General features: G+C 49.7%; 1 protein-coding gene across 3 annotated transcripts in view; it reads right to left on the reverse strand.

Annotated features, from left to right (window-relative positions):
• COL6A3 (collagen type VI alpha 3 chain) overlaps positions 1-9,533 on the reverse strand; it is an 81,275-nt gene extending 71,742 nt beyond the window's left edge. Inside the window, exons 1-2 of one of the 3 annotated variants that reach the window (XM_077869346.1) lie at positions 9,406-9,533; positions 9,045-9,172 (exon numbers count right to left, since the gene is read on the reverse strand). The gene's annotated coding sequence lies outside the window, so the exon portion shown is untranslated. Of the gene's footprint in view, positions 1-9,044; positions 9,231-9,405 lie in introns of those variants that run through there. The other 2 variants (XM_077869347.1, XM_077869345.1) reach the window with 2 other exon arrangements.
• Between the last annotated feature and the right edge of the window lie 404 nt (positions 9,534-9,937).

A 9,937-nucleotide genomic window follows, 5' to 3' on the forward strand; every position in this document is an offset into this window, starting at 1 on the left:
CCTCCCCACTAAAGTGTAAGCACCATAGCATCACTGCTTCCATGATAAATTTTAATGCAAATCTTTCAGGGTGTCCAGCTCAGTTGTTTTAAATATTTGATTGATGCACAAGATACATGATTAAGAATTAGAGCAAGAGAAAAATCATAGGGCCTCATCAGTAATCACTGGACCCATGCACTCCATGTGGAAAAGAGCAGGAAGGGAGACAAGATCTGCCCACCCACTGCTGGGTGTGGGATGGGAGTATCACCGGTCTCCCGAAGGCAACCTTCATAAACAGGGGACACTGGGTGTTCAGCGGTTTGCCAACAGCTTTTTAATCATCCCTCCATCTTCCACAGCATCACATCTAAGAAGTCAGATTCTCAGAGGAATCCACGAATCCTCTCATACATTAAACCCTGAGTAGGGTCTCTATTGAGAAACTCCAAAATAATTTTCTCATCTTCGATAAGGCTCAAAAAAAAAAAAATCTAAACTCTAATGAGATGAAATATCTAACATCTTCCAGAGGCATTACTCACTTCAACTCTCCTCTAAGGAAAATGAATTTTATTTACTTATTTATTTATTTTAGGAAAATGAATTTTAAATTGGTTGAAAATGACATGTAAAATTTCTTTTATTTCCGAGATATTCATCTTTAGAAGAGTAACCCCATAAAAGAAGTGCTACCCATTGAGAACACAAAGTAACGAAGTGAGTGTGCAGGGCGCAAGAATTATCTTTTCTAAAATCTACCCAGATATTAAGGAGAAGAGAAGGGAGGGGCGGGGAGAGGGGGGGCATGAGGACAGAGGGTAAAAGCTCTTCCTGTCCTAGAGACGATGCTTGTGTTGCCCAAGCCCCACTCATGACCGATGAGCTCACGTGGTTTGGCCGAGCTGATTCCCAGGTGGGGAAACTGCCTTCGGTCCCACACACTTTTCTTACCATCATGCTTGGGAGCCAGTCATGTGGTTCAAGTATTCCTAGCCCAGCTGCTGAATATTTGTTAATGTTTCTGTTTGCAATTAAATCTATTCTATTTATCATGTCATGCAGTCCAAGTTTTTTAAGTGAAGTTGTTAAAAGATGTCAAACCTCATCTTCCCACATGATCACCGGGCTTGCTCATATTAATAAGGGAAAGGATGCAGCCACTCCCTCATCACCCCCCTCGCAAACCTCCCCATCACCCCAGCAAATAGAGACAAGAGGGCACAAGTAGTATTTAGGGCACTTCTATCTCGCCTGTGGGATTTCATGTCCTCCTTCCAACACCCCAAGGGCAGCACCCCGCCCACCCCCCTGCCCATTTTATAGCCGGGAAACTGAAACCAGGTGAGGCAACGCGCTGTGCCCAAGGTCACATGGATAAAACAAGTTAGAACCAGAATCCTCACCAAAGTCTGCATTTGCAAAGCCCATGGGAAGAATCCCAGGAAACCCTGAGAGACCATGCCAGGTCTGGCCCCAATCCCGAGGAAACTCCCCATCTCTTCTAGGGAAAAAATAGACTTCCCTGGGGACAGAGTCTGTGTCAATAGAATCCATTTGTGTGCCACCATTCTTTTAAATATGAAAGAAAAACCAGAATTGGCCGCTTGCAACCCTTGGGTTGGGTGGGGTGAGGCCCTGCTTCTTCATGTCACAGATTCTGTGTCCAGAAGGCAACAGATTTGATCATAGAACTTCATTTTCACTCTTATCTTTCCATTTGGCATTAGTAATGCCTTTCCCCGCTCTGCCTCATTCTGAAGAGGATTCGAGGTGCCTTTCCATTTGAAGCAAAGATACCTCTTCTTACAAAGATTGCCTCACAGAGACCTCTGACTCGCAATCGAACTGGGTCGTATTCCAAAGACTTTCCCAAGCTATTTTGCAACTCCATGAAATTAGTTTTCATAAAGTCTACTCAAAAGCTTTTTCATTTTCCATGTCTGGAAATCTTTTTTTAAGAAAGAGACACACACATGCACACAAGGAAATCATTTTGAAACAAAGGCTTAAATATATCCAGAGGCCTCATTTTGAGGGCATTTATTGGGTCTTCTCTGAGCACGGCTGTTTTAAAGTCAGGTTGGTCCTCCTATCAAGTTCTGGGACGTCTGTTAACTCTGATGTCCTGTGTAAAGTGAGAGCTACGGAAATCGTTGAAGACCAGGCCGGCATGTGTCCTATCTGCTGTGAGAGAAGAAGTCACACTTCAGGAAACCCTAAGGGTCTTGAGTTGGCAGTCACTCTCCTTCTCCTTCCTTCTCTTACTCCCTTTCCCTTCTTGTAGGAATCCTGGGTAAGGAGTCCTCTTCACCTGCCCCTCACTGGGAGGAGGAAGTAAATTGAGAATTTTTTTTTTTTAAGATTTATTTATTAGAGAGAGAGAGCACACAGAGAGAAAGGGAGAGGGAAAAGGGAGCCCGACGTGGTGCTCGATCCCAGGACCCCAGGATCAGGACCCAAGCTGAAGGCAGACTCTTAACCAACTGAGCCACTCAAGTGCCCTGAAAAGAGGACTTATCAGGTCCTCTGTTAGGAAAGGAAGAAGGTGGGATTTAATGGATTCCTGCCACTTGAAAGAACTTTGGGGGAATCCTCAAAAGCAAATGTATTGGAACATCTGGAGAAACCGCCCTGCCCCCAAATCGGAAGGTGGTCTTTTAACTGTTTATTTTACAACTTGAACCTCATCTTTCCCTTCTGTGAAAATGCACAAGAGAGTATCAGCCGCGCATATGTATCTGTAAACCATTATCGGTTTGACCCAGGCTCTGAACGTGTTTCCTGTGATAGCGAAATGTTAACTCTTCTGATTATGTGTGTTGGCTTGGCCTTGCTGCCACCCACCATGTCCTTGTTAGACACTCAGTAGCCAACCCAAGATCTTTCATCTCTGGCTCCTCCTGGTAAAATCAAGTAAAACGATACCCGTTCAGCAGCTCATGCATTTAAACAGAGCAATACAGAAAGGGGGAGGCTGTTTGGATGTCCCCCCTGCAAGTGGCCTCCTTCCTGCATGAGGTCACGTGTGAGTGTGTGCTGAGCACTATCGGGGTGAGCTTCCTTCCCCCCTTAAAGGCAACCTGAAGAACCTCTCGATGAGCTGCCAGATATTTGGAAATTGATTTAAAAGACAGATTCCTAGGGTACAAGGTAATAACCAAGAAGCAGAAGTTTCTACGTCTGCTGCAGTTGGAAAAGCCTGACACCACCATGCACATGTAGAAAACATCTTGCCCTCTTGAAGACAAGGCAGCCAGGCACGGCTTTTTCTCCATTTATACTGCTAATGATAAACATTCAGCAGAGGCTAGATCAGATTTAACATCAAGGCAGAGAGTGCCTTCGAAAACACTTCAAAAGAAATTGCACAAACGTCCGTCCCGCTCCAAGAGACACGGGGCTGCTGCCCCAGGCTGGCACTGGCCTCCGCACCCCCCCAACCCCGCCTTCCCTGGCCACGGACTCTGCTGTGCCACTGCAGAATGACTCAAAGAGGCTAAAACGTTCTCACTCTAGTAAGGACAAATTAAACATTTTTGCTTTCTACTCTGAATCACCATCAAGTCTGGAAGAGAAAATTATTTTAAAATAAACTTTATAAAAAAAATTAAGTTGAAACATCTAATTCAATATTATCCACACTGGATTTAGGGTAACAGCCTGGAAAAACTCCACTTCCTTACCTCTCTACCAGTAATGGTCAGCTAATCTCCCCAGGCTCGCTTAATTTATGTGTAAAATAAGGCTAACTGATAGACACTCGGAGAGATGGGGTCCTGCTACGATTTCCTTCCATCTGTTTCCCGGGACTGACCGGGGCTGGGTCTCCCCCTGACCCCATGACAAACAGAGAACCCCCCAGGGGCACATGGGGCAATCTGTGAGCCTCGGCCCAGCTGGCTCTAGCTCTGGGTGCTGGACCCAGGCTGCTGAATCAACTGATGAAGATTGCAGAAGAGAAAAACCAGTTTCCTGGAATGGCTTCCCTTGAGACCTGAGTCATCTCCAGCTGCTGTTCAATTTTTAATTTTCAAATTAAATGGACCCATGAGCTCTTGCCTTCCAGTGGCCAATTCTCGACGCTCTGGATCCGTGAAAACTAAATGTATAGTGCACCCCAGGGAAATTTCTCAGAGCTGCTTCCCACTGTGCTTTCCCCTGGCCGCCCCTAACTCGTGAAGCACGGCCGTGAGTCTGAGCATTCAGGGAACGCAGCAGGATCACACTACGCTAGAGGCGGCCGGACCCCCCCACAAAAGACTCACAATTTACCTTTGGGAAAGGGTTTGGCAAAATTTTTCATGTTTGTCTTATTTTTCTCCTCTTGAAGATTTAAAAAAAAAAAAAAAAAACAATGACTCTCTGCTAACTCAACTTAGAATACACTACTCCGTAGAAGACTGGTCAATGGGAGGGGGTGCCTTTCTTCACATGGGAGACCCTAAAATATTCTCTAACGACTTTTACTTCCTTGCTATCCCTGGTCCCGGGTATCTGCTTACGGGCTCACATTAATATGGGCAGGAGCGCCCAGAAATGCTGACTGTGCTCTGCTACTAGAGCTATGACCTCAGGCCAGTAAATCACCTCTCTGAGCGTCCGAAATGTCAAGGGCGTGGAAAGCATCCACCAAAGGAGTCATTTTTTTTGATATTGAAAATAGCCAAGTGGAAATCACATATTTGCCAAGCAGAGGGTGGAGTCTCCATCTCAGTCTCCCCCCCCCCCCGCCCCCGCAGCCCTCCTCAAACCCCACAGCCCCCATGTACACCCGGGGAGCACAGCAGGGCTTATCAAGCTTGAACAAATATGGGACCACGGGGACCCACTAGAGGGTTAGGTACCTTCTCTTTGAGTTCTGTTGCTCAGGAGCCTGACTGTGGCTAGCTCAGGCCAAAAGCCTAGGCTAACCCTATGTCTGAGAGTCAGTAATATATATATAATATATATAATATATTATTATTATTAACAAAGATTTAAAATGGGAAGTTCATAATGATAGTCTGCAAGAATTCTTTAAAACAGGCTCAATCAAGTACGTTGCCTATTGGGAGAAAGTAGCAAAGGGATGGCAGTGAAAAGTCTGGGGATTTGGGGGGAATGACAGAATCAGCTCATCTTAACGTCATTCCTGCCAGTTTTAAAGTTCAGGAATCCTACCTGGAGACCGCACGGCCTGAAAGTGTAAACTTGCTTGGGTTCTGAAACCACTTACTGTCCATTTAAACTTTTCTCAGGAGATGAGGGCAAAATGTTTCTCTTATAAGCTCTTATTTGGTTAGTGTCCGTGTCGTGAAATTATTCGAGAGGGCAGAGTGCCTCATTTCAAGGCATAATTTCACCTCAGCGTCTGAGCACAGAAAAAAAATGTAAAAATCCTAAATTTAGTTCTACTTCAGATATTACAGTCCCATTTAAAAATACATGTGTTTAAACAGTCTGAAGTTACCCGTGAGCCCTGCTGAGATGGCTATGGACCTACTGCCTGCAAACCCAGAACCCCACCCTGAAGGACTCCCACCCCTTGGAGATTTTTCTAGAGCTTGGAAGGATACACCGCCCTCTAGAGGAAAGAAAACCCGGCTGCGTTTTCAGGATAGGCTCCCCCCGGGGATGAGGGTGCTCGCTTGAAATTTCATCTCCCTCCCAGAATTGAGCTCTGAAACCAGAAGGTGTTAAACGGGCACTGAGGGGGGCACTTAATGGGATGAACACTGGGTGTGATGCTATATGTTGGCAAATCAAACTCCAACAAAATAACACACACAAAAAAAGCAAAAAAAAAAATTATGCTTCCAAAAATGGACATAATGTGGAGAGCCCCCATAAACCAGGACGCTGTGCGTGCTGAGTGGGGGGCGATCATCCCCCATGCATTAGAGGAAGCAAGCAGCATCTTTTCCTTAAAGCGGAGGAGAACCTTCCAGAATTTTTACACTGGAAAGACAGACATCATATCTGGAAATGCGGGGGAAGAAGAGAAGCGTCCTTGTCTAGTTGCAAGCGGTCTGAATTAGCAGCAATTTTTTAAAGCTTCCCTGCCTTGAAATTGGAATTATGTTGGGCCTCCATTTCCTCAGCTAGAGCTACTATTGGGATTTTTTTTTTTTAAATGTCAGGTCACTCCTGGAGCTGTCGACTGTTGGTGCCACAGCGGAGTGGATTTTCCTGCCTGCCTGCTTTCCACAGCGAAGACACCATGAGAGCCTGTGGGCCGCCGTGGATTCTTCTCCAAGACCTAACAAATCCTCTCGGGTTCCTCCGAGAAGAACAGTGACAGAAATGAATTGTCAAATAAAACTTTGGGCTGAGGTCATTGGCATGCCTGCGAGGCGGTCCCATGGGACAGACTTTGTGGCTTGCTGGTGACTTATAAACCCTAACTGTGGAATTTCACATGCAAGTGGGTGGTGACACAGGCTGCTGGTAAGGACCATACTTTATCTCCTTGTCTAAACATGCTGAGCAAGCTCACAGGCCGGAAGCTCCCCAGCAGGAACTCTCTAGCAACTTTCAAAAGGGACACGGGACGGAGGACCCGAATGGCAAGCCGGCTTCCAGCAGTGCCCCCTGCAGCCCCCTGACCCAAAACTACCGTCAGACAGGGAGCTTCATTTGAGCCACAAATCAATCATTAGAGGGGTTTCTTCCTACTTGATCATCAGTGATGTGTTAGGTTCTAAGCTACAAAAATGACCGAAGGGGCTCCTGTGGACAGAATAAAGGGGGGTGCAGAAATAAAGGCATTTCTATCCAGAAAGATCTCATATCAAAAATGCCCTGAAAACCTCTCGTTTGGACATTTGCCATATTTCCATCGGCTGAGACCCACAAGCATGGTGGGGTGGGGCACACATCCTTCCAAGAGCTGGAAGCCAAAGGCTAACCCTTCTAGAGGCTTCCCCGGCCACCTCCCAGGAAGGTGGGGTGGCCACTCCCTCCAATTCCTCCATAGGAAAAAGGCGGGATGGCCACACTTCTCCAGCTTGGTGTGGCCTTCTCCCCCAGACCCTGTTCTCCACCCAATGTCTTCCTGGTTCTCTCACTGCTGGAGTTGGGGAAAGAGAAAAATAAGCCTCACGGTAATGACAACCCCTGGACTCAACAAAGATGGTCAAGACCACGAGACCATTCCTATATGTTGAGTTCCTACAAAAGCCCCTCACCCTCCACATCCCTGTGTCTTCACCCTCGGCAGCAAGTCCAGGTTAAGAATGAAGTAAAGTACAAATACCATCCCGGTGGCCCCCAGCCCCAGAGGTGGCCTGAGTGAGGGAAGCCCACTCCGGTCCAGCACTCCAGTCCTGTAGCCCACGCCCCTGCCTGCCAGCAAGTTCCTAGCACCTTTTCTCCACGTCTTGGAGAGCCCGAGGGAGCATAAACCCATTTCCCCATTAGTTAGAGTAGAATAGGACAGAAGAACGCTGTCCTCTGGGGGGAACCTAACACATGGCCCGTTCCAATCCAGATGTAAATCAGCAATGGGATCCTCCATTGCTTGGCCATCTGCTTCCCTGAAATGGTGAAGATCTCAGCCACCCACTGGTTCTGCAGCCTCTGCAAGTGATTTCGCATCTCAGAGCCCGCGCCTCGGATTCTGCATCTTCCAAACCAGGGAGCCACACCTCAGTGGCTCCCAACCAAGAATCTCTGCCATTGTCTTTGGCCCAGCAAAGAACTCAGAAGTTCTGCTAATGTCCAGCAGCCAACTGCTTTGCAATATAACTTCGGTCAGGACCCAAGAATATTAGATTTTTAAAGCCATTTCTGTCTCGATTTTTTTGAAGTCTTAAGAATGGGTGCCCTGGGGGACACCTGGGTGGCTCAGTGGTTGGGCATCTGCCTTTGGTTCAGGGCATGACCCCAAGGTCCTGGGATCAAGTCCTGCATGGAGCTTGCTTCTCCCTCTGCCTGTGTCTCTGCCTCTCTCTATGTGTTTCACGAATAAATGAATAAAATCTTTAAAAATAAAGGGCAAGGGGAAGAATGGGTGCCCTGGGAGGTTGAGAAGGATCTGCCCAAGGGCTCTGAGCACCTTTGCAGCTCTCAGATCCTACACTTCTTGGGTGGAGAGAGCTGTGTGCGGGGTGAGAAGCTGGCTGGCATGGGTCAGCACCCCTGCACTCCCTCTGAGAGCAGGACACACCCCTGCGCTCACAGCAGCTTGTTCTTGGACTCCAGACCAGCCTCTAAGTGTGAAATGCTGATCTGTGTCACACTCCCCCGTACTCCCTTGGGCCCTCCCAGGGACCCCACCCTGGTCCACTCTCTAATGCTTGAAACCAGTACCCAAGGCAGGCTGGCAGCTGTCAGGGAGCACTTTCCATCCTGGGCGTCCCAGATCGGCAACAGGCCTTGGGTTCCCAGCTTGGCACCCGCACCCCATCTGGGCAACCTGGGGCGGCCTCTCAACCCCAGGAGCCCTGCCTTATCCACGGGGCCTGCCACCCCAACTCCGAACACCTTCTCCTCCTCTGACCTCGGCAGCTCCTTTCTGCAACCGCCCCTCTCCCGGCCCAGGGCAGAGACTCCAACAGTGAGCTCGGGTTCCTGAAAAGAGGAAGCCCGGGTGGTACCGGTCGAGGAACTCTTGACCTGGCCCTGAGCTGAGACACCAAAGTGGCCCCAAGCCCCCGAGGACAGCGCACGCGAGGCCCCGGGGGCAGGGAAGCCCACCTGCCGCACCCACCTGGGGGACAGCGGCTCCCCAAGGGCTGCTGCTCCACAGGGAGCTCTTGAACCCTCGCCAAGGCGCTTCTGCTAACCAAGCATATTCCCCCGGAGTCTGCGAGGGCGAGGGGACGTCAGAGGGCCAGCCGGGCATCCCGGCGGAGGGGCAAGCGCAGGATGGGCACAGCAAGCCCCGGGCGCCCCGCGACGGCCGCCCTCGGCCAACCGGGGGAGCCCCGGGGCCACAGAGTGAGACGAACACCCAGCGGATCCCCCGAGGGCCAGGAACACGTCTGGAACAGCAACCGCGAGGGCCCCCCAGAAATGCTCTCCCGGGCCCGTCTCCTTGTTGCCCGCAGGCTCCAGGAAGCAGACGGGCGCGCACTTACCCTGAGCAAATCTGAAGAAGGCTACGTCCCTGGGCCTCTATAGTCACCTAGGTTCGCATGGCTTTCCCCACTCGCGGCGGCTGCTTTCCTGTCTGCAGGAGAGGAAACCCTGGCGTCCTCGCCGGAGCCTGGAGCGCAGGAGAACTGAGTGGCCTTTGGGGGAAGACTGAGCTCCGAACTGGACCCGATCCAGGGATCCAGGCAGCTCCTCCTCCTCCTCCTCCTCCTCCTCCTCTCCCCTCCCCTCCTCCCGACCCCTCCTCTCCCCCTCCCCACTGTGGGCCTGACCCAACTGTAAATGAAAACCAGACTCCCTGTGCTCTGTTGCTTCTGGCCCCGGCTGCAGGCTGATGTCACCCACCGAATACTGTCTTCACCCTACAAGCCTTTAGCCGGACTCCTGCAAACCCCAACTCTTGAAAAGAAATCCACCTCTTCCACTCAGTCGTCACCTTTTGGGCTGGGCCCCTGGTGGCAAAGGGAATGAAGTTTAGAGGTCCCCCCCACCCCCCGCCCCGCGGGTATCCATGGTTTTCCTGCAGTGTTTTCCAACACCATCTGCAGGGAAAACAGGAAATGCAGTCTCCCCCTCCACCCTTACCACGCCCTCCCATTTCTCCTTGAAGTTTCTGAATAATCGAGACTGCTCCTAATAACCTCCCTTTCAAATAGAAAAAACCGGCAATTCACATCGCCTTGGCCTTCCGCCAAAGCAAAGCTCTGTGCACCAGTAGTGAAAGGACAAGGATCTGAAGCTACTTCTTTTTGAAAAGTTGTCTACACAAGGATTCTGCGCGCGAAGCCGGTGGTCCCGTTCTAGGACACGGACAAGGTTTCCTTGCTCAGAGTTACAAGAAAATTCTTGAGAAACCAATTGCCAGGCTTTGCACGTT

The sequence above is a fragment of the Canis aureus genome, chromosome 24 (genome assembly GCF_053574225.1).
Source record: "Canis aureus isolate CA01 chromosome 24, VMU_Caureus_v.1.0, whole genome shotgun sequence".
NCBI classification, from domain to species: Eukaryota; Metazoa; Chordata; class Mammalia; order Carnivora; family Canidae; genus Canis; species Canis aureus.